This window comes from Anolis carolinensis, chromosome 1, assembly GCF_035594765.1.
Source record: "Anolis carolinensis isolate JA03-04 chromosome 1, rAnoCar3.1.pri, whole genome shotgun sequence".
In the NCBI taxonomy this organism is placed as follows: Eukaryota; Metazoa; Chordata; class Lepidosauria; order Squamata; family Dactyloidae; genus Anolis; species Anolis carolinensis.
Window position 1 is genome coordinate 333241291 of NC_085841.1, and position 25812 is coordinate 333267102.

The 25812-nt window shown below is 40.0% G+C and overlaps 2 protein-coding genes across 36 annotated transcripts in view; both read left to right on the forward strand.

Moving 5' to 3' along the window:
* The window catches only part of nrxn3 (neurexin 3), a 1581531-nt gene that overhangs the window by 840603 nt on the left and 715116 nt on the right, over nt 1-25812 (forward strand). The window lies entirely within an intron of this gene.
* The window catches only part of LOC134295458 (uncharacterized), a 411762-nt gene that overhangs the window by 236994 nt on the left and 148956 nt on the right, over nt 1-25812 (forward strand). The gene's annotated exons all lie outside the window — the stretch shown is intronic.

Genomic DNA, 25812 nt, shown 5'->3' on the forward strand with positions numbered 1-25812 from the left:
AATAATTTTAGCCTGAAAATACATTTTGTTTATATTTAGCATCAGTCACTGTCAATCATTCTGCTGTTATCCACATGTAGTATAAAAGTCAGACAACTGAGGCTCAATTATCCTACCCAATTCATGGAGCTAATTTGACAGGAAAGGAGTGGTTACAGCTAATCCTTCTTGAAAGTGAATGAGTTGCAACATGCTGCCATTATGATTCTAGTAGAGAAAGGAAGTAGTAGCAGAATACAGAATGTAGGACAGATGTATTTCCCACAAGTTTAAAGGAGAAAAAATGATAGTGAAAGACAATCATCATTTGAAGAAAAAGAGATCCACATACAGGAGGTCTGATTTAAGGTTTAATATAGGTAATACTTGAGTCTGTAGCTACTTCTATACATAGTCTTAAAAGAAACCAAATCTTCTTCAACTTCAGTGGCCATTCAAGCAAGCCAAGGGATGTCTGGTGACCTCATCACATGTGAAAAAAATAAGTGTCCTAGGATGCTTCTGCCCCAGTTCACTCACTGGGCCCCACGCCAGTGGTTCTGTGGGTGAACTGGGGAGGCAGAATGGTAAGATGCTGCACCAGTAACACAGTAGCCTTCCTATGTTCTGTTAGGAACAACAGGCCTACTGTGGGATAAAGCCATGTGGCAATGCTTCTCCATGTGTGTGCTGGAGCATCAGGATTGCTCTGCTGCTGCCCCAATTCACCACGGAGGCTGGCAAATTACAACCCTGGACCTCATCCATGTGACGAGGTCCTGGGTGTTGCTCTGAGAGGCAGAGGAGGTGATTAAAGAATTGGGAGAACTACCTGCCCAGTTGAGATTACAGTGAGCTGACTACCTTTAGATCTCTATTTTCATCCACTGTCAAAGGCTATCCTTCTGACACCAGCCCTTCTTGTTCTCTATGTCTCATTCACTGGGACAACACCTCTGGCTTTCTTTCCTTGCTCTTTCTTTCAACAAGGAAGTACTGAGTAAACTTTTCAATTTTGTAATATAGAATCATGTTTATCATTGTTATTTTCTTTGAAATCTTGGAAGATGAAGTATGGTTTGATGCAAATGATTTTTTTAAACTAAAGTGGCACTAGATCTGACTTTACTTTTTTATCAGACTAACCAAATGCACAAACCAAAAACTTGAATTACAAGCTATTCTATTATATGGTTCTAGTCACAAGAATACACTATACTTAAAAGGGGAGAATACTTCAAGAGAAAATTGGATTTACTGTCAAGAGAAAACATTTGATTATAAAGTTGTTAGAAATGGCAGAAATGGACAAGTTATCCAGTTTGATAAAAGAGAAGTCTGTAGACATTTTCTTAAATGAGTAGGAAGCTTTTGTGATGCTTATTTTAAAAGAAAGAAATTATGAAAATGCTTACAGGATTTCAAGATTAAACATAATAGCAATGGGGTGGTAAAGTAGAAATTGAGAATTTTTTTGAGGTGGTTATAGCGAGAGGATAACAATATGTCCATTTAAATGTATTTGAGTTTGATGGTGGGGTAGTCAATTTTAATCTTTTTACTTTATGTTTTAATTTAATTACATTTGTAATTTCTGCTGGGAATGTTAGGTAGGTAAATATTTATAATTAATATAAAACAAATATAGCAGATTAAATCTCTTCACAGTGGATATGTTTCATTTTTAACATGAAACATATTCACTGATTTTGCAATGTGTGTGAAATATAATAAGCAAAAAAAGATACATTTGGTAAAGACAAAAAAACATGCAACATATGTCTTGGGATTGCTGGGCCCCAGGAATTAGTACTGGTTGTTCTCTTCTCCCTTATTTGACTCAGATTTTACCATACATCTGAAACTGATAACCAATGAAATTAATTGCCATATTTGGCAGGAGACAACAAGCTACCTACTCCACCCTTTTCAGGAAGCTTTCCGTAAGGAGCATCTATGTGAATTCTTAGATGAATTTGATTCTTTTTTCCAGTGAGGTGAAAGCTGTGCTTACTGCATTTACTATGCGTTTACAAATTAGTAATGAGAAGAAATGTTGTTAGTTGTCTCATTCTTGTTGAGACAGCTCGTGAAAAAACAAAATTTATAGTAGGGATCATTCACCCAAACTATAGGATTATATATATATTTTTAAAGGATAAGGGAAGTCAGGTGGATGGCTATCTGTCGGGGGTGTTTTGAATGAGATTTTCCTTCTTCTTGCAGGGGTTGAACTGGATGGCCCATGAGGTCTCTTCCAACTCTATGATTCTATGATTCTATGATAGTCAGAAAAGGAGGAAAAACTGCTTTCCTAAGAAGACATATGATCTCATTTCTTTTGTTATTCAAAACTTAATTAACATAAGCATTCATAATAACTGGAGGGGAGAAATCTGTTAAAAATACCATCTTTCTCCAATATCTTATTGTTTAAATAGGCTCAGGTTCTTTAAGTCATATTTTTGAAGACTCTTGTGAATTTTGATAAGTTCTTACCAAAGTGACTTGAATAAATCTTCAACCATCTGTGCTGGCCAAATATCAGTAGGTAGAATTAATCTCAAGATCAATTTTAGCTGCTTGCCATGTTCCTGTTAAAGAGGTCACAAAGTGTGAGGTTTGGTGCCACAGTTTAGCCTCAAAGTAAGGTAATTTAAATCATGTGTTAGGAGAAATGATCAAGTCCAGATCAGAAGGCCAAGGAGGGCCTGAAAGATCAGAAGGCCAAGGGAAAACTGGCAAAAGGGTTAGAGAAATCTAGGAAGTTGAGATCTATGTGAAGCAAGTGAAAAACACAGAAAAATGACCTAACATTGCCCTGGAATAACTGTGTGACCATCTCACATTGCTTCACCATCTCTAGCAGTTGGCTTCAAGAGCCTAGTTTTACTTTTTGCCATAAGCTATACTCCTGGGACAGAAATCTTATCTGCTTGAGGCAGGGGGCAAATTGGCAAGTCTTCCCAGCATGAGGAACCCTAGAGTCTTTGCTTCCAAAATCAAAAACAAGATTCTTCCAAAGATCTCTGAGTATCTGAGAGGTCAGAGCCTCTTTGGAAGCTTCAACGCCTATCACAGCTCAAGCAGTGGTTTCAGTCCAAAAATGTTCAGTTATGCTGTTTTCTCTGGAAGGAGTGCTGGAAGTTGGGTTGTGATATCTGTACAGCCATTCCTTCTTACTTTGAAATATGTTCCTAGTTTTTTATTGTTGTGCTTCTATGTCTGGAATGGTGATTCTTCCCTAACCCACAAAATACTCCCCATACAGCCCAAAAAGGAAATCATGTCACTATCCCAAATTCTGATCGTACCTTAGGGGCACTTGGCAGGATAGCATTACAGAGAAAGGTATAAACATGACAGTAATTAGATCCACCATACAAGAGTAAATGGTTTCATGGCTAAAGCCGTGGTCTAGGTCATATCCTTTATTTGTACCACTTGCAAGAGCATCGTTAAGGTGGTCAAAGGTTGACAGGCATTGCTCCAGTGCAAATAAATACCAATATATGCTGTTGTCACTGTGTGTGTGGAGAGGCATAATGGATTTTTAAACACCCTTGGTCAAGGATGTTCTGATGTTTTGATTTCTGTCAAACCGTCATAAAGGCAAGTTTTAATTAAAGCCGTTTCTACTGTAATAACTTAGATGCTCTTTATATAGCTGTAACTGCAAAAATGAAGCCTAAATGCATGTGGTGTGCATGTACGTTTGGTGCAGGTTTTTGAAATTTAAAATAGTCCCAGAAGGAGATTTCTGGGTAGAAAAGAGGTGCTTAATCCTCCTATAACTGATTTTCCCTCACCTAGCTATTTTTCACTTTGCAGGGAAAAAAAACAGGAATACCTATATTTCCTCCTACATCAAGAAGGACTGGGAGAGGAGATTTTGTGCAGACAACACAAATAGAAAAGCATCCACTTCTGCCCCTGCCTGTTGGCCTTCTGCTGAAGGTAGCAGCCTCTCCTGGCTGCTTTACATTACAATGTCAGAGCAAAGTTTCATGCAAGTGAATGTTGCTTGTAGTACTTTGGCCCTGAATCTGTTCACTCTATGAAGAGTAAGGGCCTCAAAATATTGCTATCTTTCCCTTTCTAATTTAATTCTGCATGAGCATAGCAGTGTGAGGAGAGCAGAAAAGAGGCAAAACATAATTGTAAAGGGTGGTAACCTCTCTTTATCAGGCCAAGTGCTTGTTATGTCAGAGAGCCAACAGTAAGATGAGGAAAATGGAGAGACAAGTCTTGAGAAAAGTACAAAATGTCAGGAGCAATCTTAGCCTTTCCTCTTCTTATAAAGAATTGGTCTCAGTTAGAGTGTTGCTTTACTAGATCAGTGACCAGGTATGAACTAGGAGCCTTGGTTGCATCTACATGTTCTGTACTCACATCTTCTGGGGTGCATTGTTACAGAGCTGCCCTCATACAGCCCAAGAGCATCCCAGGATCTCTTTTAGCATCCAGATAGCTGGACAGGCCAAGAGCATTTTGGGCCATGGCCATTGCATCAATTGTCAAAAGCAACTTCCTCACAGAGGCTTGCTTGTGACATCGCTTTTCCTTTTACATGGCTAGGTTCCTTTTTGTTTCCACATAATAAGTGATGTCGCCAGCAAACTTTTGCAAGGGAGCTGCTACTGTCCAGTAACTTAGCAGTGGATCTGTTGTATGGGTGGACAATGAATTGGGAGAGATCCAACCCAGCCAAGCTGTCCACACTTCCAATATATCTGGACAATTTGGAGCAAATCCCATTTCCCTTATGTCAGATTAACATCTGGATGCAGCACTTCTGCTGTAAATGCAGCCATATGTCATGTAAATTCCCACAGCAATTCAAAGGTGCGTCCACTTTATTTGGCCCTCCTAGATGTGGTCTTTGAATGGGATATTAGTCTTCCAAAATTATAGCTCACCACTGTTCAAATCATTGTTGGCCATCAGCATTTTGAAAACCACAACACTTTAAAAACCTTTCTGAACTATTTCTGCCAAGAACACCCTGTGAAAGGCTTTGTCTTAGGGTTTCCATACATCAAAAATGTTTTTTGAAGGTACACAACAACAACCCATTTATTGGGTTGTTTATTGAGTAACTTTTCCTAGAAGCAGAAGAATTTATCTGGGTGATCATTTCCTGGTTGCCAGTGTCTTATTTTTCTAAGAATACTCTAGATACTGAATAGAGGGTCATTTTGAGGAAGAATCTAGAGCCAGCATTATTGGTGTAGCAACAATTTCCCCCAGTGGGTGAAAAGTGGTCATCAGTGTTGGTGCCAGGAGATCATCAGTACTGCTGCTATTACCACAGGTAGCAACAACAAGACTACTGTGAATTAAACAAAAGATGTGCAACAACCTAGAAGACTGATTTCTGTAAATAATTACTTCAATAGTGTTTAGAATTTTAAAAACCTCATACAGTCGAACAACTTCAACACATTAAGGTCCTTTTTGGTGGCATGCACTGGTTCACCTATACTTTTGCAATGGGGCCCACCAGCTCCCATCCCATGATGTAGAGTAACTTCTGGCAGGGCTCCATTGTTAAAGTATGGGTGAACTGCTACATGCTGCCATAGCGGCAACATGGGAGACTTCCTGTGTTTAATAGAAGTCAATGGGGGAAAGCTGGGCTGCCGACACTTCCTGCTGGGTAACACTGAACTGTTTAGCCCTGAATTATAAAGGAATGTGAGAATTATGGAAAGTTCTTAGCAAAAAGTGAATTCAATCAGTTTCTCAATCAACCATACTTTTAATAAATAAGAAAGGAGCCCCCGTGGCCTAGTGGATTAAAGCCTTGTGACTTGAAGGTTGGGTTGCTGACCTGAAGGCTGCCAGGTTCAGATGAGCTCCCTCTATCAGCTCCAGCTCCATGCGGAACATGAGAGAAGCCTCCCACAAGGATGGTAAAACATCAAAACATCCTGGTGTCCCCTGGGTAATGTCCTTGCAAACGGCCAATTCTCTCACCCCAGAAGCAACTCAGGTTGCTCCTGACACGAAAAAATAAATAAAAAATAAATAAGAAGCAGAAATTGCAGTGGTTCCAGTGCTTGAACACATGGTCAGTCAGGGAGCAACTGCTGGGTCAAAATCAATGGATTACTCTTTGCTTCTATCTCTGTGGTGGAATTTGACAGTGCCACTTGAGTTAAATCATTTCCTGGCATCATCTAGGTTCAAGTCTGGCTTTGGGACTTCTTCCTAGCATCAATGCTTTGGTAGGATCTCTTCGTTCTTACATTACATTTGTAAAGTGACCGTTCTTTGTTTCATCTCATTTCTTTTCCTCACTAACAGCAAGTGATTTTGTAACAATGGGCAGCATTTGTTTTTTTCCCCTTCATTAACTTGTTGCAGGATACCCCATCAAATGATCCTATAGTATTAATTGTTAAAAGTTATTTAAAAGTTGGGTCTCTAGTGACCATGTCTTCCGCCTGCCATATTTTTGCCTTCCCCTGTTCTCTTTAACTAGGTTTTTCCAGATTGAAAGTGATGTCTGCTCCTTATGGGATATTGATTGTGTATTATCAGTTGAGCTCACAGACCGACAATTACATATGGCACCAAGGTAGCTGTGACAATGAAGGCCGGTTACCATGGCAGTGAAAGAGGCCTTTGCCACTACCAGTTGTCTGCTCTATAGCGATAATCGGGCTGCTCATTTCATTTTAATTGAAATTCGAAATCATATTCTCTAGGATGAAGCAAATGGACTTTTCTCTCCCTCTATTTTTATTTGAAAACCCGCACTTTCCCAAAAATTGTATGTGTGAGAGAGAAAATTGTACAATAAGAGATTTGCAGTAAAATATTAACTTGCTGATGGGCCCTTTTCAAGCTGTCACTCAATCAACACTGAAAAACTAGGGCTAATGTAAAAACCTTTCTGAAAGTTTTTTCCCCCTTCCTCCAATATTTTTCTTATTATGTTCCTAATTAATTCCCAATTTCCCCCCAAAGAGATTTAATTTGTTCCCTCAGAGTTGATTCTGCATGTTGACGGATTCAGCATGCTTGGCATTTTTCACTCACTAAAAGAGTCTTCTGCCTAGCAGAAAGCAAACCATACATTCATACTTGGAAGGCTGTATCAACACAATTGCTTTCCACTATATTGGATGGGCTGAAGAGAAGCAGGCATAGTTCAGTGGGTATCAATAGAGAAGTGCTTATTTAAAACCTTGGTGAATTTAATTTCAGAATGGTTTTCTGCCACTACATTTCCCCCCATCAGAATGGCCTTATCATTGCTTAGCAATCATTTTGCCTCATCGCATTTGCACTTTTAAAAAATGGAAGAGGACTTTCAAAACATCTTTGAAAATGGTTCTAGTCAGTTTGAAGCTCCTTTAGCTCTCTTTAAAGTTCCCCTGTAGTACTGGTTGAGTAGAAACCAACAACACCATCTAACATGTGCCTTTGAATGTTAGTTAGGAGTTGCCTAAAGGTATGTGTGTGATGTAAAATGTGAGGCCAGTCTTAACAAGATTAGAGCCTTTTTCATACCACCAGGAGATGTATTTTACTTAAATCTGAACATTTTGTATGTTCACAATAAGTTCTCCACATTTGTAAGTTTCATGCGGAAATAATCCGCTTGTGGATCGGATTATTTCTGAATTTGATTTGCATTTGTTTTGGTTTTGCAGGGGTGCTGTGCCCCTAACCCCAGTGAATGTGGAGAGCTGACTTCATGTACCTCCCTCTAGTGCACCTAGCCAAGAGGATCGTGTTGCACTGAGGTTCAGCTGTAGCCTGGGGCGCTTGCTTTGCTGTGCTGTGAGGAATGCATTTCACAATGACTGCAATTGCAGCTACCATGAGATTTGCAAAGTCTGCAAATTCAGATAAGTCAGTAATATTTGGGAGATCTTATGAGAGACTTGTTTTTATGACATCTACAACCCATATATTGACATTCACCTAGATTTCACCCTCTTTTCCCAGCTGAGTATGGTATATTCTCCTATCTTCCTCAGTAGCTCAAGTATCCTTGGGCTTTGATTGATGTCTTATGGGGCCAGAGATAAACTTGTTTCATGGAATAGTTGGCTTTCTCCCCCTTTGCCTTCCCTTGGGAATCCACATGGGGTGGAACCATGGACTTAGTGGTTAATATGCTGCTCTTTTCTGGGATAGTTTGAAACTTGGATATGCAGCTTGTGTCTGGTGGGTAGTAAGATGAAAGAGGAAAGACCTCTGGTAAAAATGGGTGGGTATTAAGGAATTGGAAGGGGGATGGTGCACCTACTGAGGAGCACTTTCATCCTCATCACACCAGAATATGGATTCATTTTAAATCCAGTTTCTACCTTCTGCAGAATTATGGGGTTGGTAGTTTAGTGAGGCCCAGGACCTCTCTAGCTGAGCAGTTTAAAGGGCCCTCCCTAAACTACAAGCCACAGAATTCTGCTGGAGGCTGAAACTGGATTTAAAGTGGATCCATGCTCTAGTGTGACAAGGCCTTTAGTTTGGGAGATAGCTCCTTGGTGTGTGGACTCCTAACCTTTCTCATAAATTGGTAGCAGTGGACTCTATATAAAGCATTGGAAATGTTGTTCCATGAGGCATTTGAATGGAACCTGAGAAAATGGACCAGCAGTCCTTCACTAGCCTCCCCTCTCTACCTAAGCTTGTTTTATTGTATTGTTAATAAAAGATATAGGTTTCCGGCTATTATTGTTGATATAATTTCTTATACAGTGTGATCCTCATATATGTGGGACCAGAGACTGTGGTTTCATTTATCCACTTCTAACAAAATATGGCCTCTCCAGGCATTTTCTAGATCATCCAGCATAACTCTATAGTTTTCTTGGGCCAGAAGTTATTCATATCAATAGATTTTGATCTTATCCATAGTTTTGTGTATCCACGTGAAAGCTGGGGACATATCTCCTGCAAATATGGAGGTTGTACTGTATATTTTTTTTATTCCTTTAGCTTCCTTGATTCCTACTTCTGGAGTACAAGGCAGGATATAACTGAAGTGACTGAATGAATGATGGCATATAAACGTGAATAGGTGAAGGGTTCATAATTTTCAAGTTTACCTTGTAGTTTTGATTTTGGCAAAATTTTGTTGTATCTGGAGGGGGCGGGGGAAGGAAAATAGAAACTGAAATGGTCTATAATGTGAACTGCACTTCATGTTCATTTTCCAGGTGTCCAGATTTGTTTGACTGGAAAAACTTTGAGGTCACTGCAGAATCTTTATTTACCAATGGGCAGTATAGTACTTTGAGCTGTATGTACACACAAAAAGTAATCTTTTCATAGCAAGGCAGTCTCAAACTCCTACTGTCTTTTGTATATCTGTAGAGTTGGCTGAAGTTATTGTATTGTATGAACTGAACAGCTAGCTTGAGCTACCCACTCCATGTATGGTCACTAATAAGACTGGCAGCTGAACTTTATTTCAACTGTGATGGTGTCATAGTGTCCTCTTCAGGTCAATAGTCTATGCTAGGACACACAAAGCAGGTCACATTTGACTCTGTCCTTGAATGCACTTTCAACTATTATCTGCATCCCCAGCATCTGCTTCCTGAGGTAAACCTATCCTATAACGAAACACCAATGATTTATTACGGCTTTTCAAAAATGTGAATGTAGCACATAGATGTTATAGTCAGCACAGCAAGCACAAAGTAACAGTAGCATATTACCCCATATAATATATTACCCATATAAGATGGAAAACTAGAAACATGAACAATATGAACTGAGAGGCATTATGGTCAACAAGGGCAGGTTTACTTGTGATTCCACAAATGGAACAAGCAGAAAGAAAAAGTGGTGTTTTGTTATAGTTGACAAAAGCTGGTTGCTCCACTTATTCTAGTAGCAATGTAACTGAAAGTTGTAAAACAGCTAGGATTGATCAATTGCATCAGAATGAACAAGTGAGAACAATTGCATGTTTTGAGGATAAATGATTTTATGTCTCCCTACTACTAACAGTTAACTTGCTCTTGAAAACTCTTGAAATTCAGCCTGAGAGGGAAGTGAGAATCTGGATGTATCGGAAGTTCTCTTCATCAAGACAAGATGTTTTTATAGTATTTTGCAAGAGTGTTATTTTTCATTAATTTTTTAAAAAGTTCTCAGAAACCCCAATGATCTCTTCTACTTGCATCATTCTAATTATCAGGTAGCTTTCTCTCTCTCTTGTAATTTTCATTCATATATATATATATATGAGCCCTGGTGGCGAAGTGTGTTAAAGCACTGAGCTGATGAACTTGCAGGCAGAAAGGTCCCAGGTTCAAATCCCGGGAGTGGAGTGAGCGCCCGCTGTTAGCTCCAGCTTCTGCCAACCTAGAGATCGTTTTAGACTCTGAACAAAGATACCAAAAAATGGACTTTGTTTTAAAATTGGCCAATGTATTTGCAGTAAAAGTGAAATTATTTCATAGATAACTAGCATCACATCTCAATATTTCTGAGGGCAAACAAGGCTGACAGTGAGAACTATATTCTGAAAGCCTTTTCTTTAAATTGGTTTTGCTAGCTTGCATTGACTTTTTCATGTATTCAGGTCATTGGCTATATGAAAATATCAATGAGATGACAGAACATAGGTGATTGGGCAACAACAAACCATAGTTGTATTCATTAGGTGAGTACATATACAGAACTTTTGTGGTCATCTAAATACCAACTAAAAGAACTGTTATTTGCCTAAATATATATTGCCCCCCCCCCATCTCAAAAGATCATCACAATAAAAGGGGCTACTAATGGGGGCGGGGTAATAATGGAAAGAGTCCATCATTTCTGCATACAACAAGTTCATAGCATTGGCTCTTATAGGATATGATCCTGTCCATGAATTACACAAACACAAAATGTCATAGCGTTTGCAAAACCTTATATATCTACCCCCCCCCCCAAAAAAAAACCCTCTAAAGAATCACTTTATGTATCCCCTTTGGGCATTCCTTGCCTAAGAAAACACATATGAAATTAATGGAGTTGCCATGAATCAACCAGCAATCTGAAAGCACATACACACATACAGCCAGGATACTGTTGGTATTTTTCTGATTCAGTTACATAGAAGAGGGATTCCCACCAGTCCCGCACAGCAGGGCATTTCTTATCAACATCAGTAGAGGCTCATAGTACACCTATTCCACAGAGTCCTGTTACCTATCTCTCAATAGGCCTGATTTTTTTATTCAGAAGAATAACCATGTGTCACCTTACTTGATAAGAGTTGATGCATTCACAGCTTGAAGGGTTACGGCCTCAGGCCCATCTGTTGGAACACTGGAAACAGCTGCTTGAAAAGAGATCTAAGACCTCAGAGGATTTTAAAAGACATTACCAACAGAAGGGCTGAGATTAAAGAAACAAATAATGAGGGGAGATGGTAGGTGTGCATGTGTATGGCATGGGCACCGAGTAAATTACATACAAAATGTGAGGTTAATTTTAAAGCTGTGTACATTGAATGGCAAATAGTTGGAGTGTATATTTTCTTCTTATGAGTGACTTAATTCCCTGGGCTCTCTATCTAGATGTTTTACTATTCCCATTTGGGTGGTTCCTTGAAGACCAACAGAGTTCTTAATTAAGTGTCAAAGAATTGATTAGCCAGAGTTCTTGCTGTTCAATCTCATTGATGAAACCATTTTTGTCAGGCCAGCTGATATAATTAGATCAAACAAGATGTGAAATCTTAAGTGTTTTGAGCTGGAGTCCAGTAATTAATTTGTAATGCAGTCAACCCTCCACATTTTCTGTGGCTAGGGGCACAGAAAGTGAAAAAAAAATTCAATACATATTTTGCTATTTTTTTTTACCTGAGATAGGAATCCCTAGGTCCTCCACTGCAACATTATGTCATCTCCTAGCAAAAGTTGGCCATAGAATCAAGATAGAAAACCTACAAATGTCTAGAGAAGTGCTCTCTCTAGGAATCTCTAGGTCCTCTTGCAGAAGCTCTGTTGTGGAAGCTGACCACAGAATCATGCTGGAGTCTATCAACTGCAGTTCAACAATATTTGGAGGCTCTGTCTTTCCCATCATTGATCTAAAGACTTTGGAAAACCCTTGTGAAGCATCTGCAAAAGTTACATTAAGATGGCCCCATGGATTGGGGCAGGGAGGACAAAGCTTTTATTTCTATAATAGCTGGGTGTGAGAGAATTTTAGCACGTGTAATTTCTCATGCACACAACACTTTTAGTAAAGGTACCCTGTCCTCTTTTTCATGTGACCGAATGTTTCTACTGGCTTAAAGGAAAAAGAAGAAAGAACTATCTTCTTCAGAAACCATTTGACCAGTGGTTCTCAACCTGTGGGTCCCCAAGTGTTTTGGTCTACAGCTCCCAGAGATCCCAGCCAGTTTACCAGCTGTTAGGATTTCTGGGAGTTGAAGGCCAAAACACCTCTCATTAGACAAACCTGAGGGATTGTGCTCAATAAAAATGTGCCACCCCTTTCCTTCCACCTCATATGAGATTTATCAAGAGGAAGGATGGAATAAATATCTGAAAATATTTGAAAAGTAGTCAAATTTTTTTTTCAAGTGATGAGAAACCCTGGTGAAAAGAATCTTGAACTGACAAGAATCTTTGGCATTTGGGCCTTATTCTATGCAAAAATCACATATGGTTGTTTTTCTTGCAATTCTGCATTTTCTGCACAGAAAATATTTCTATACAGAACTGCACATCAGAAATTGTTTCCTGGAGGTAATTTCTGTAATTCAGGACTTACTAGGTGAAAACTTCCCACACTGGAAATATTTGACTGTATAATAGCATCACAGATGATAACCAACATGAAATCAGAGTGAGGGCAATTCCTCATCAATGTTAGTAGGATGGTTGGAGATTTTGAAGCATAAACGGCACTGAGGACATTGATCTGGGCTGCTAGTGCAAGGTAACAGATACAAAAAGGTATATATGTGTGGGGAGGGGGAAATAATAAAGAGACATTTCATGTCCCCCAAAGCCTGATTTCTCTAGCCATTCTGTCCTATGAGGAGTGTTATGTTAATGTCTACTGTCAGATTAACACAGAGCAAAATAGTCCCTTGCCATGGTTAAGTTGCCAGGGGTAAGATACACCTGCTTTGAAGGGGGTGGGGTGAATATGCTATAACGTATCAATGTAAACATTAATATTGATACAAGATTTCTCAGTAAAATATTTCTCTGCAAAATACTGTATAATAAGGAATCAATCACTCCTTTTGAAAAGATAGCTAGAATGAAGCCAAACTGGGAGGCAGGGTGTCTCCTTTGTTTCAAGTCTCATCATTTGTGTGTTAAGCAGATCACTAAAAACATTATGCTGGAGAGAAAGGGTCTGGATCCTGAAACAAACTCTAATTGCCCAAAGGCAAAACTGACATTTTTTAAATTTGCTTTAATGCCACCTCTGGCATGTTGCTCAGGGTCTTTTGACAGCTTATTTGGTTTGGTGTGATCTAAATTTATTATTTGGGTAGTACCCTTAGTAGGTGTGGATTTATTGAGAAAGGGAAGAGAGTGAGGCAGACATTCTAAGTGAGATGGCAGCAGCTTTAAGATACTTTCACCATCTTGAAACCAAAAGCCTTGGAATGCAGTGCCTTGAAAATAAAGCCCACCATGCATAAAAATTATGTTGATTCCAACTAAAGTATACTCATTGAATCAGTAACTAAATTATGAATTGACAGAAAGATTTTTCCTAGAATTTCCATAAGGTGGAGCCATGGCAGTTAAAGTGGGACCAAACGACTACAATTTTGCAGTGTGGATGCATCTGAGGTTAATACATTTGTTTGCCAAGAGCCTTCCTTATATTATTTAAAATATTCAAAGTAGACCATTCCTTACGTCAAAGATATGTAGAAACACAAGATAATTTTCTTACAATCTGTTACAAATCAGCATATAACAACATGCAAAAATAGCAGGTTGTAAACTACATGGTGTTTTACTGTTATTCACCTTGTTAAGCCTTATGATGCTGAGGTCAAGAAGAAAATTGTCTCATACATAATCTTCTCAATGGCCTATTTCCATTGCAAGCATTTACACAAACTGTCGGGGCAAAAACTCTAAAAAGAGTTGTGATGACCTCTATATATTGAGTATCCAAGACTGTTCTGCCAAAGGATAACCAGGCTACTCTTTTCTGTTACACTGGCTATTTGTACAGCTGGTTTTAGACCTATCATCTTCAGAGAAGTAAGCAAAACAACAGGATCAGGTTATTGCCTAAAAATTCAGCCACAGATTTATAGCATGGCTGAGATCCAAGTTGTGCAAATTCATTTTGGTAGTCTGTGGTTGTTGGATGTTGACATCACTTCTGTAAATACTGATACAGAAATGCCATCATTAGTAGCTTACTAGGTGAGCTTATCCCATTTCCCCCCCCCTTGGATTCTTATTTTTTGGGTGGGTGAGTTGTCTGTCTGCTAATCTATCTATCTCCTGGAAAAAGATAAAACCAACAGTGTTGGAGACTGAACACAAGTTTCAGCAAGTTACAGATGGCAGATGACTTCCCTCATGCTGTTCGGACAGCAATGCACTAGATTAGACGTATCAGGATCTGCCAAACACTTTTGCATCTCGGTTAGTTTCCATGCTACCAGCAGCTGCAGTGATGTGACTTCCAGAAGAAAAGGAGGTTTGAAATGCTATGAGAGAAAGGAAAGACTGAGAAAGAAGCAGTTCTAGCCCTCCTGTGAAACATTGTGAGTCTTTTCTTTCCAGGCCATGGACTGGAAGAAATAGCAGATTGAGGTCAGGGCTGTACTCTTACCCTAACTGCAGTAGTGTTTCAGTGGGGCTGGTTGCTGTAATATGTGATATTGCTGCTGCTCTTCATTGGCAGCTGTGTGCATCACTCTGCTTGCCTATGAGTGCCACCTATTGTCCACCTCAAAAATCAACATATTGCTTAGGTCTACTCCTTAGTTTTCTCCACTGCATTGTCTTTGTCCCACAGAAAGAGCCATCCTCGGTGGTTGTCCACTGGATGATGGAATGGCAGGAATTTTTTTTCTTTTGTTGTCCTTGCTATCACTGTGCTAGGTCACCTGTCCAAACTCCAGTACATCACAGGAAGATAAAATCAATTTCTCTTTTTTCCTGAAATGCTGGGTGACATTGATTTTTTCCCCTTCCTCTAGTGTAACCCAGCACAAGAAGTGCTTGGTCAGGAACAGATGATTGGAGAATGCCAGGGGAAACTGTAATGTTCTGCATTGCACCTTTGTTTACAACTTTAACAAGCGGTAATATTCTGTGTTGCTCTATGCTACAGGACTTTTGCTAACAAATTTAAAAATAAGAAGGAAACTATTATGCCTAAGCTACCTCTTCGAGTAAGCACTTCCGTTTCCTAGACTATAGTTTTGGTAAAGCTGCTTTATTTGTGGAGTTCAGAAAGACCTGTCATGGAAGTGACCTTCTCTTCTTTTTCCTCCTGGCAAAACTAGTAATCTGCTGCCATGCAGTCAAAGGAGCATCACATTTGGTCCTGTAGCAACAGACTTTCAGATTCTGGTTCAGGACTACAGCTTTTCTTTGTGCCTTGTAGCACCAAAGTTTCTTGACTTCTATTGTGGTTATGCAAAAGATGGAGGCACATGGATGAGATAAATATGAAACAAGAAGATGCTTCACTCAATTTTTGTCCGAGACTCATGCATTACTGAGTTTCTAAGACAACCGTAAACATCTTTACCAACAAGTAAATCCCAGTAGATCAGAATTGGGGAGGTGTTAATCCTTCCCTCCTCCACTACGTACAAATAATATTGCTTCCCTTCTCCACAATGACCTCTTTACTATACATAACCATGTACAAAATTGCTATAATCCTTGGAAAGGGAAGGTTCCATTGGTAAAAATGACTTATAGCATTGGGGAGGGGGGAATCACCAGGCATTAATCAGCTTTAAAACTGGTTATTTTCCTTCACTGTGCACTATGGTCCCAATGAAAATTGGATCTACATAATAGCTACTAAGATTAGACAACATTACACACCATGTCTACCTCTGCCCTAAATCTCCTCCTTTGAGAACTGTAGGTGCTATATGCATTCTGTCACTGCCCAGTGGCTTTCTCATCTTTGTAACTTGGTGTCTCCAGATCAGACAAGTTTGCTTTCCTTTCTTTAAGCTTCTGCTGAAAAATACAGTCAATTCTTAATGGACAGTTTTATTATGGAGTGGCTATGAATCATTGCACCCACGTATATACCCCACTGCCGCTAAACCACCCACCCAGCAGTTTTCATGAAAGATAAGGTTTCCATCTAACATAGAATCATTTGCTCATGTTCACAGAAGCTAACAAAGCACTTGCTTGCAAAACTCCAGTTTTTTGTTCTATAATTAAGTATTGAGTCTTTATTTTTAACCTATAATAAAGACATATCACATTTGTGCTTATCCTAAACTAGCAGCAGAGAGATATGGTACTGGAAGACATAACAGTAAGCACATTTCCCATTAATTTAAAATAACCTAATGGGTTACTTGATTGCTTTTTCTTCTGTTATTTTCTGGTTATTGCTTTAAACTATAATTCTACTTTTTTTACAAATCATAATATGAACATCATTTTCAGAAACGTGTAATGAGGTACATGACTGATGCAAGAGTATTAACAGGGACAGTCATGGGTATTTGGGAGCATTGATTCCTGCGTGAGACATCTGTTAATAGCTTTAAGCACTTGATCTATACTTTTTACTGGTGTGAGCCAAGTGAAATTAACATCTGACACATACAGCATGAAAAAAAGGCTTTGAATTGTATTTGTGATTAATCTAACTCCAGGGGTTTCGAAGCATCCACAAGCTACGCCTGGAATGTGTGCCATGTGCACATGAGAATACAGGGGAAAACTCTACAAACTGAACAGAGTTATCATTTTGTTTTGAGAAGATTGCAGCATACCATCAGGAAGCAGTTCTGTATGGAGAGCTGTTGACATGACCAGCAGCATTATTCCCTCTGCACTTTGCAAACATCGATGCATAATGATAAGATATACTTGAGCACATTTTCTTTTCCCTTCCCCTCATGTCACATATTGTCTTTTCTCTAGAACCGCAGATCTATTAAAAGACTACTTTCCTATATATAGGAAACTCTGTGTGTATGTGTGAATTGCAATCTCGTTACTGGTTGCGCACAAGTAGGTAAAGGTTTTTTTATGAAGTGGCTGTTTATCTTGTGCCTATCTATTAACTGCAAACAGTTTTGCACCAGGTTGCATGCAAACACTTCATTTCATTCTGGAAAGCTAGGTGTTCTTGTCTCATACATAGATACCCCAAATACAGACATGAAACAGAACAACCAGTCCTGTCTTTTTTAAAAGGCAGAAAAAGTTAATGATCACACATTTCCCTAATGGAAATGAACCTGTCAATGATCATCGGTTTTAAGTTCTGAATCTGAGTGTGGCATCTCCCCATAGGCTTACAGTGAGCTTGACATGCTCTAAATCCATCATAAATTGGGAGAAGTTGGGAATAAAGGAAAGAATCAAGTAGCATCTTTGAAATAGATTTGTTTTAGCATGAGCTTCTATTGATATCAGTCCACTTTTCAGAGCCACTGTATCCACTTCTTTTCTGCATCTGAAGGAGTAGATTTATGTTCATGAAAGATTATGCTAAAATAAACCAGTCTCAAAGATGCTGATTTATTCCTTCTCCACCCACCTTCATTTTCATGCTAAACCAGAGTAATGCAGTTATTTTCTTCTGGAAACTGAATTTAGTGAATGTCCCGGATACCAAAACTTCTTGTGTGCAATCAAAGAATAGTCCTCAGTATTGACTCAATTTTTACACAATTGTCCAAAGTTCTCAGAGCAGTTATCTGAAATAACTATTTGTTGTACAAGGGGAAAATAGGATTTGGTCCAGTTCTAGAGTCACTGACAATGTCAGCAGCAACCCTTGTGCCATTCACAGGTACTTACCTTAACCACTATAATTAATAAAGAGGAGTTGTTGACAGGCTTCATTAATAGGACATAAAGATGATCAAATTACTTGGAGACTCTGAGGGTGAAGGAGAAAGAATGTTTGAAAACATAGTTTTGAGATCAATTCATGCCTGTGTTTGCCCTCTGGTTGTTTTGAAATACATGACTTGGATGTTTGTTAGGTTGCACTTCTGATGTGAGAAAATCAGCTGTCTAAAAAGACGTTGTCCAGGGAACGCCTGGATGTGTTACGATCCTGCGGTTGCTGGTTGCACAAGTGCCCTGTTCTGACATAAGGAAAAGCAACCACAGCAGCCAGGTGCTTGTATAGAGTTCCATGGCGAGCCTGGGGCAGTGGCAGTAGTGACACAGATGTGACAGTCCATCAGAACCAATTTGCCCACCAGCCATCTTGACAACAGCTTTCAGTTCAGCTCACCTTCTATTTCACATACAAAAGCTAATTGGACTAGCAGTTGAATTGAACCCCCCCCCCCCTTTGGCCATAAGGCAGGAGCATTTGAATGTAGAAGGCACTCTATATTATAATGTTATCAAAGTAAAAGAAAAGCCTGGTGATCCATTTGTAACCATTTGGAGGCTGAAATTGCTGCCTCCTAAAGGTTTGATCACTAGAGTTTACTGACATTATACTTTTGTATAATGTTAGGCCTGCCCTGAGTGATGGTTACCTTTGAATTATATTGGATGAATATTTAACCTTAATTAAAAGACCCTTGTTCTGGAAACAATATTTTATCACCAACACTTTATTTTTGAATGACACTCCTCTTACCCTTTCAGCTCTATGACTCACAAAATATTGGTTATTTTGTTAATGGCATTTTTATTCATTGACAAAGTGCATAACTGACTAACAATTAATATGTGTGGACATTCAACCATTAGCTTATGGAAGAATATAGATGTATATTTTTAAATGGATAGAGTTTGCATCCTTCCTTACCATAGCTCTCTGATGTGACGTGAGCTGACTTCTGGAAGTTGAATTGCTTGCACAACTTCCATCAGCAGGCAGCTTCCATTACAAAACACTCAGCACATATGTACTCTCACCTCCAACCATGCAGGGCAAGGAGGTCAGGAGTCTGCCAGCAGCTAGGTTCTACTTGCCTCAAATTTTGGGGAAAGCAATGCTACTGCCTCGTTATTACAGGTGGTGCTGGCATGCTGAAAGCTACTCTGACAGAATTCAACATGTGTTGGCGGCAGACCTCCAGTGCCCTCAATGTGCACAGAGGATGGAGAAGATCTCAGTACACACTGTGTTTTCTAACAGCAGCCAGACACATGTTGGTACCACTATGTGACTAGGCCCTTGGGCTTGATTCATTCTGTGTACTGTGAATGTACATTGGGATTGAATTGCTTTTGAGCCTCTGTACTCTGCTTTCTTCCTACCCAGCTCTCTCTGTCTCTCAGACACACAGTTCCCTTTTCTTTCTCCATGCTTTGTGCGGAAGAGAAAACTGAAGAGAGCAATTTTTTACATGAGATTCTTGCATTATAATGTTTGTCTTATGTTCCTAACATATAGCAAAGCTAGAATTAATGGGCCAACCATTCACTGATAGTGTGATCATATTTCCATCAGCCATCACACATGGTTGTCATCCATCAACCATGGTGTAAAGATAACAATAACCAGAATATAAATGAAACTAGGTTGGTGGTGGAGGTTTGCTCCTTAGCCAAAACAACTGCTGTTACACTGCATTAACTAACTCTGATCCATTGCATTATTGTTGCCATCATCATTATACTTATTTATACACTGCATTTTCCTGAGATTGAGACCCAAAATGACTCACAACTTAAAAGTAAGACAATTAAAAACATCCAAAAAGTAAATATTAAAACAGAATTAATCTTCTTACAATTATTAAAACAATTATTGGCTTGGCTTTAAGTCCAAGGTTGCTAACTTTGAAAGCTGGCCAAGATTTTTTTATGCATTGTTTAACAAAAATGTCCAGTTAGACAAAGCTGTGTAGTTTGAAAATTCATAATGTGGAGTTTGAAGAAAGACAGGGACACAAGGAACGCCAACCATTTAAATGGCAGTATATATTAGGCCATCTTGGTGAAAACAGGAGAAGCCTAGTTTGCAAGAAGCACCAACCTTGGTAGTACAAAGGCAGTGTTTCTTGCCCTGGGGCAAATGCCATCGAGTTGAGAACTGCACTGGAGCATGAGTCACTGAATTGTACTATAAACACAAATGAATTGTTGCTGAATACTAGATAGGAGCTGTGATTCCTGTGGAGAAACCAACACAGATATAAGGCATAACAAAGGAACAAAGTAGTCTTTGTGTTTGTTTGAGGGTTTTTTTAATCAAAGGGAAATTGTGCAGCTAGAATATCATTTCCTAAAAAATAGTTCTGGATTGTCTATCTTTTCCCTCACACTATGAGAGAGGGGACAGCCGCTCTGAGTCCCCTCGGGGAGAAGGGCGGGGTATAAATGCATGTAATAATAATAATAATAATGATCACCACGGCTACCAGAAGCGCCGCAAAAATCTCAGAGTTCTATAAACTTACATGGTCTCACACAAATAATGTAACCACTATCTCACATCTTTAGTTATTTATTATTTATTTATTTATTTCCAGAATTTATACCCCGCCCTTCTCACCCGGGGGGACTCAGGGCGGCTTACAACAGTTGGCAACATTTAATGCCAAGAACATAATAATAAAACAAAAACAGTACATATAATCAATTAAAACTATAAAAATACATCATTAAAATACATTATAAAAATTAAAACATATGTAAATTAGATCCATTTGTCTAAAAACCTCATGCTTCAGCCTTCAATCGGACCATGTCGACATTATCATATTACTCGTTAAAATCTTGTGCACACAGCCATGTTTTCACAGCCTTTCTGAAACCCAGAAGAGTTGGGGCTTGTCGGATATTTGTAGGGAGGGTGTTCCACAGCCGGGGAGCCACCACCGAGAAGGCCCTGTCCCTCGTTCCCACCAGCCGCGCCTGCGAGGCAGGTGGGACCGAGATTAGGGCCTCTCCAGATGATCTTAGGGATCTAGCTGGCTCATATGAGGAGATACGTTCGGATAAGTAAATTGGGCCAGAACCGTTTAGGGCTTTATAGGTCAAGACCAGCACTTTGAATTGGGCTCGGTAGCATATCGGCAGCCAGTGGAGCTGGCTTAGCAGGGGGGTGGTACGCTCCCTGTATGCCGCCCCAGTTATTAATCTGGCTGCCGCCCGTTGTACTAGTTGGAGCTTCCGGGCCGTCTTCAAAGGCAACCCCACATAGAGAACATTGCAGTAATCCAAACGAGCTGTAACCAGAGCGTGGACCACCGTGGCCAAGTCAGACCTCCCAAGGAACGGGCGCAGCTGGTGCACAAGTCTCAGTTGCGCGAATGCTCCCCTGGCCACCACCGAGACCTGGGGCTCCAGGCTCAGCGATGAGTCCAGGAGAACACCCAGACTGCGATCCTGTGTCTTCAGGGGGAGTGCGACCCCGTCCAACACAGACTGTAACCCTATTCCCTGTTCAGCCTTACCAGGAGGACCTCTGACCAGGAGGACCTCTGTCTTGTCTGGATTCAATTTCAATTTGTTGGCCCTCATCCAGTCCGACACAGCGGCCAGACACCGGTTCAGGACCTGAACAGCCTCCTTAGTGACAGGTGGGAAGGAGTGACAGAGCTGGACATCATCTGCGTACAGATGACACCGAACCCCGAAACTCCGGATGATCTCTCTTATTCATTCATTCATTCTTCTATCTTTCTTCCACTCATAAATACATCACAAATCTGACAGCCAGCTCACTTCCCTTTACATGCCTTTTTGTTAAAACACCTCTGCCCTTTTTGTTACTGAAAATTTTACTTCTCTTATCTTCTCTTTCTTTCCTAACTGACCTCCTCCTCCCTTCCCTTCTAGGACAGAGATGTTCACTAACTTCTGCAAGCTCTGCTACATCAGATGAGTTATAGGACTAGGAAGGGCAAAAGATAAAGAATCCTCAGAGTTTCTGCCAGAGTATCTTCTGAGACAATACAAGACTGGTAATATTTTTTCCAGTGTGTCAGGGACTGGAAAATATAGTCTATATTCCCATTCACTGCCACCCTCAGCTTGCCATGCCAAAGTTTGTCATGTCTGGGACATTTTGTTCTACATCATTGGATCTTCTGGACAGGTCAATGTACCATTTTAACAGTTTCACATTAACACAGATATGATTTGCAATTATCTCTTCACTAGACCGTCTGATGACCCTTCACCATGACTTTCCACAGAGAATAGGCCCACCGGGTATAATGGTTTCATGAGGCAACATCAGATAAGAAGACACTTCTGTTCACACATTACCTATTAACACCTACTTTCATCTTTCTGTTAACAATGCTGGGATTGAACATTTCATTAAAAATACAGAAACTAACTAGTCTGCTGCTGCTCAGTCGTTTAGTCGTCTCTGACTCTTCGTGACCTCATGGACCAGTCCACGCCAGAGCTCCCTGTCGGCCATCACCGCCCTTGTCACCCAGGTCAACCCAGTCACTTCAAGGATACCGTCCATCCATCTTGCCCTTGGTCGGCCTCTCTTCCTTTATCCTTCCATTTTCCCCAGCATCGTGATCTTTTCCAAGTTTTCCTGTCTCCTCATGATGTGGCCAAAATACTTCAGCTTTGCCTCTAGTATCCTTCCCTCCAGTGAGCGGCCGGGCATTATTTCCTGGAGGATGGACTGATTTGGACCTTCTTGTGGTCCAAGGCACTCTCAGGATTTTCCTCCAGCACCAGAGTTCAAAAGTGTCTACCTTCCTTCGCTCATTGCCAGTGTGATGTCTCTGCTTTTCAGTATTTTGTCAAGGTTGGCCATTGCTCTCCTCCCAAGAAGTAGACGTCTTCTGATTTCCTGGCAGCAGTCTGCATCTGCAGTGATCTTTGCACCTAGAAATATAAAGCCTGTCACTGCCTCCACATTTTCTCCCTCTATTCGCCAGTTATCAATAGGTGTAGTTGCCATGATCTTGGTTTTCTTGACATTTAACTGCAACCCAGCTTTTGCACTTTCTTCTTTCACCTTGGTGATAAGGCTCCTCAGTTCCTCCTCACTTTTTGGCTAACTAGTCAAGGAGTTAAAAATGAACTTTTAGAATAGCTCCTTTTTAGCTTTTGGATATAAACATAAAGCATCTGCCTCTTTTTTGTTGATGGTTCTCATTTAAGGCATGTTGGCTGACTGTGTAAGTGCCTATGAAATTGATTCTCTTCATTTTTTCTTCTTTTTTTTGCATTTGCTGTCATTGCCAGGATTGGTAATTAATCAAGACTGCACAGTGGCCAACTCTTTTATTACTCCTTCCTTTCCCCCTTTTTGTGGAGTGAGTAATGAAGAATGATGTCTTCACTTCTTCACCTTTACATCTCATGGGCACACCGTGCTCAAGCTGGTTCCTTTAACAAGGAACTTGTGCTGGGGAAAATGCTCTGCAGATGACAAATGTGGCCTTGAAGTTTGCCAAGTATGAGGTTGGCTTTTTGACACTTCCCTTTTTGTCACCATCAATCTTCTTCAGTCATGAGAGCTTTCTTTCAGTCCTGTTGTGTTGTTGCTTTTCTTCTTTTGATTAGGCACCGTGTTCTACTTATGTGCAGTCTGCTTAGAATTAGATTTTGTAGAGGGCAATGGTGGTGAATGGATTTACTTTTGTTTAGTTTTGTCAAGAAGAAAGATAAAAGTGAGAGGGTCAGAAGAATTTGCCTGTTCACTTTCCTCCACTTGCTCCTCTGCACAAATGACATGTTACAGTCCATCTCTCAATATATGTAGTTTTAATTCAAGAAAGAAAGCATAGAATTCTGGGAAATGTAGTTTGGCAAAGCGAGGAGCCCTATGCCAGAAAATTCAAATGGTCCTGCCCTAAACTACATTTCCCAGAATTCTGCTCAGCATTAGAAAGCCCCAATCAGGATAGGGGTTTTCAGTGGGCAAGTTAAACAGTCATGCTAGTAAAATTAAATTCTCAATTGCTTTGTCCTTGCTTCAGCAGCCTAAATTCCTCAAAGGTCCCAGATCCTGTCTGACCTTGAAAGCTAAACAAGGTCACCCTTAGTTATTAGTTGCATGAGAGAATGCCAATGAATACCTTTCAGAGGAAGAAATTGAGAAAACATCTCTTGACAAAGAAAACCCTATGAAATTCATGAAGATTCCACAAGTTGAAGAGAGAGAGAGAGAGAGAGAGAGAGAGAGAGAGAGAGAGAGAGAGCGAGCGAGCATGTGTATCCTTGCTGCAAGACAGGAAATGTTCCACTATTCCAATTTCTGTAAATGTCAAATAATTCAACACAACAATGAATGTTGTCTTGTTGCAAATGTTATAGTAATAGTAGTAAGTGGATTGTTTGTGTCTTTTTGGCCTTTTGTTCTTGCTGCATGTGTGTGCTTGGTTACACAAAAAGAAAAGCCACTTGTTTTATACCTTTTGGACAAATTTTGGAGAAATGGTGCATAGAAAACAAATATTTGGTGTTTGAATCTTGCTCTGTAAAGGGCTATGATGAGATTAACTGTCTTGACCAAAATCTCACCAACTATAAGATTTTCCCCTGTTGGATGCAGAATTTGAAATACGTAGCCCATAAATTTACTTTCCTATGCTCAGCAAATAGTGCATTAGCCCAGCTTTCATCTGTCCAAGGGCAGGGTGAGAATGTGGTTTGAAGCATGCAAGGAATGGTCTCCTTTATTTTCTGTTCAGTCATCTTACCTCATTATAAGCTTTCATAGAAGTATCACTTGACCTCCTGTGGCCAGTTGCTGTAAAGGGAGATTTCTTTGGTTGGTTGGCCCCAGCAATGCTGTGCTTTTCACTAGAGTTCAGTGGTAGTGAATTATTATGATCCTTGTCTGACAACTCTCATCTCAAAGATGTAGTGTCTGTTTGGACCCAGCCACAGTTTCATATATTTAGAATCTATTTGAAAATGTATTAAATGGGCAAACATAAGCAAAGCAGTCATTTTTCTTTTCAGCAAATCCTTCCCACATTTCACAAAATGTCCCATATGGTACAATACAATAAATAGATTGAAGTATGTGCAAGAACATGCAGGGTAGGGACATCTCAGGACAATCTGTTACATGCATTGAAGGCATGCTTTGTTTTACTCCTGTCCTTGGGGAATCAGGCAACCGTGTATGGCTCTATGGGAACAAATTAAAAATGTACAGCATGACTATGGAGGAAGGGGACTGAGGCAGCTGGGTAAAATCAAACCAGAAGAGAGAATATTTAGACCAAAGAGGGTGGAATTAAGTGTTAGCAGAAATTTATAGTATAGAAAGTTTAGCTTGACTGTGACAAAAAGTGCAGCTTCCCCAGGGAATGATAACATTCCAAGAGATGGAAGCTTTTTAAACTAAGTCCCCAAAGTAACTACTTTTTGAGACTGTTGAAATACAACAAAGGAATTTGTGGTACTTTGAACACAGTTCGGGATGGCTTAAGCCAGTGGTTCTCAACCTGTGGGTCCCCAGATGTTTTGGCCTTCAACTCCCAGAAATCCTAACAGCTGGTAAACTGGCTGGGATCTCTGGGAGTTGTAGGCCAAAAACACCTGGGACCCACAAGGTGAGAACCACTGGCTTAAGTTATATTGCTAAGGCAAACCAGCAATTACCAGTTTCTCACAATATACAATGGCATGAAGGTAGAGACTCTAGTCCAGCAACTGCCACTTAGCTTTAAAAATGAGTCAGATGTTAGCTTGGTGAGCCTGCCAATTACAAGAAAAACTTTTTCATACAATTAACAGGATCCAAAAG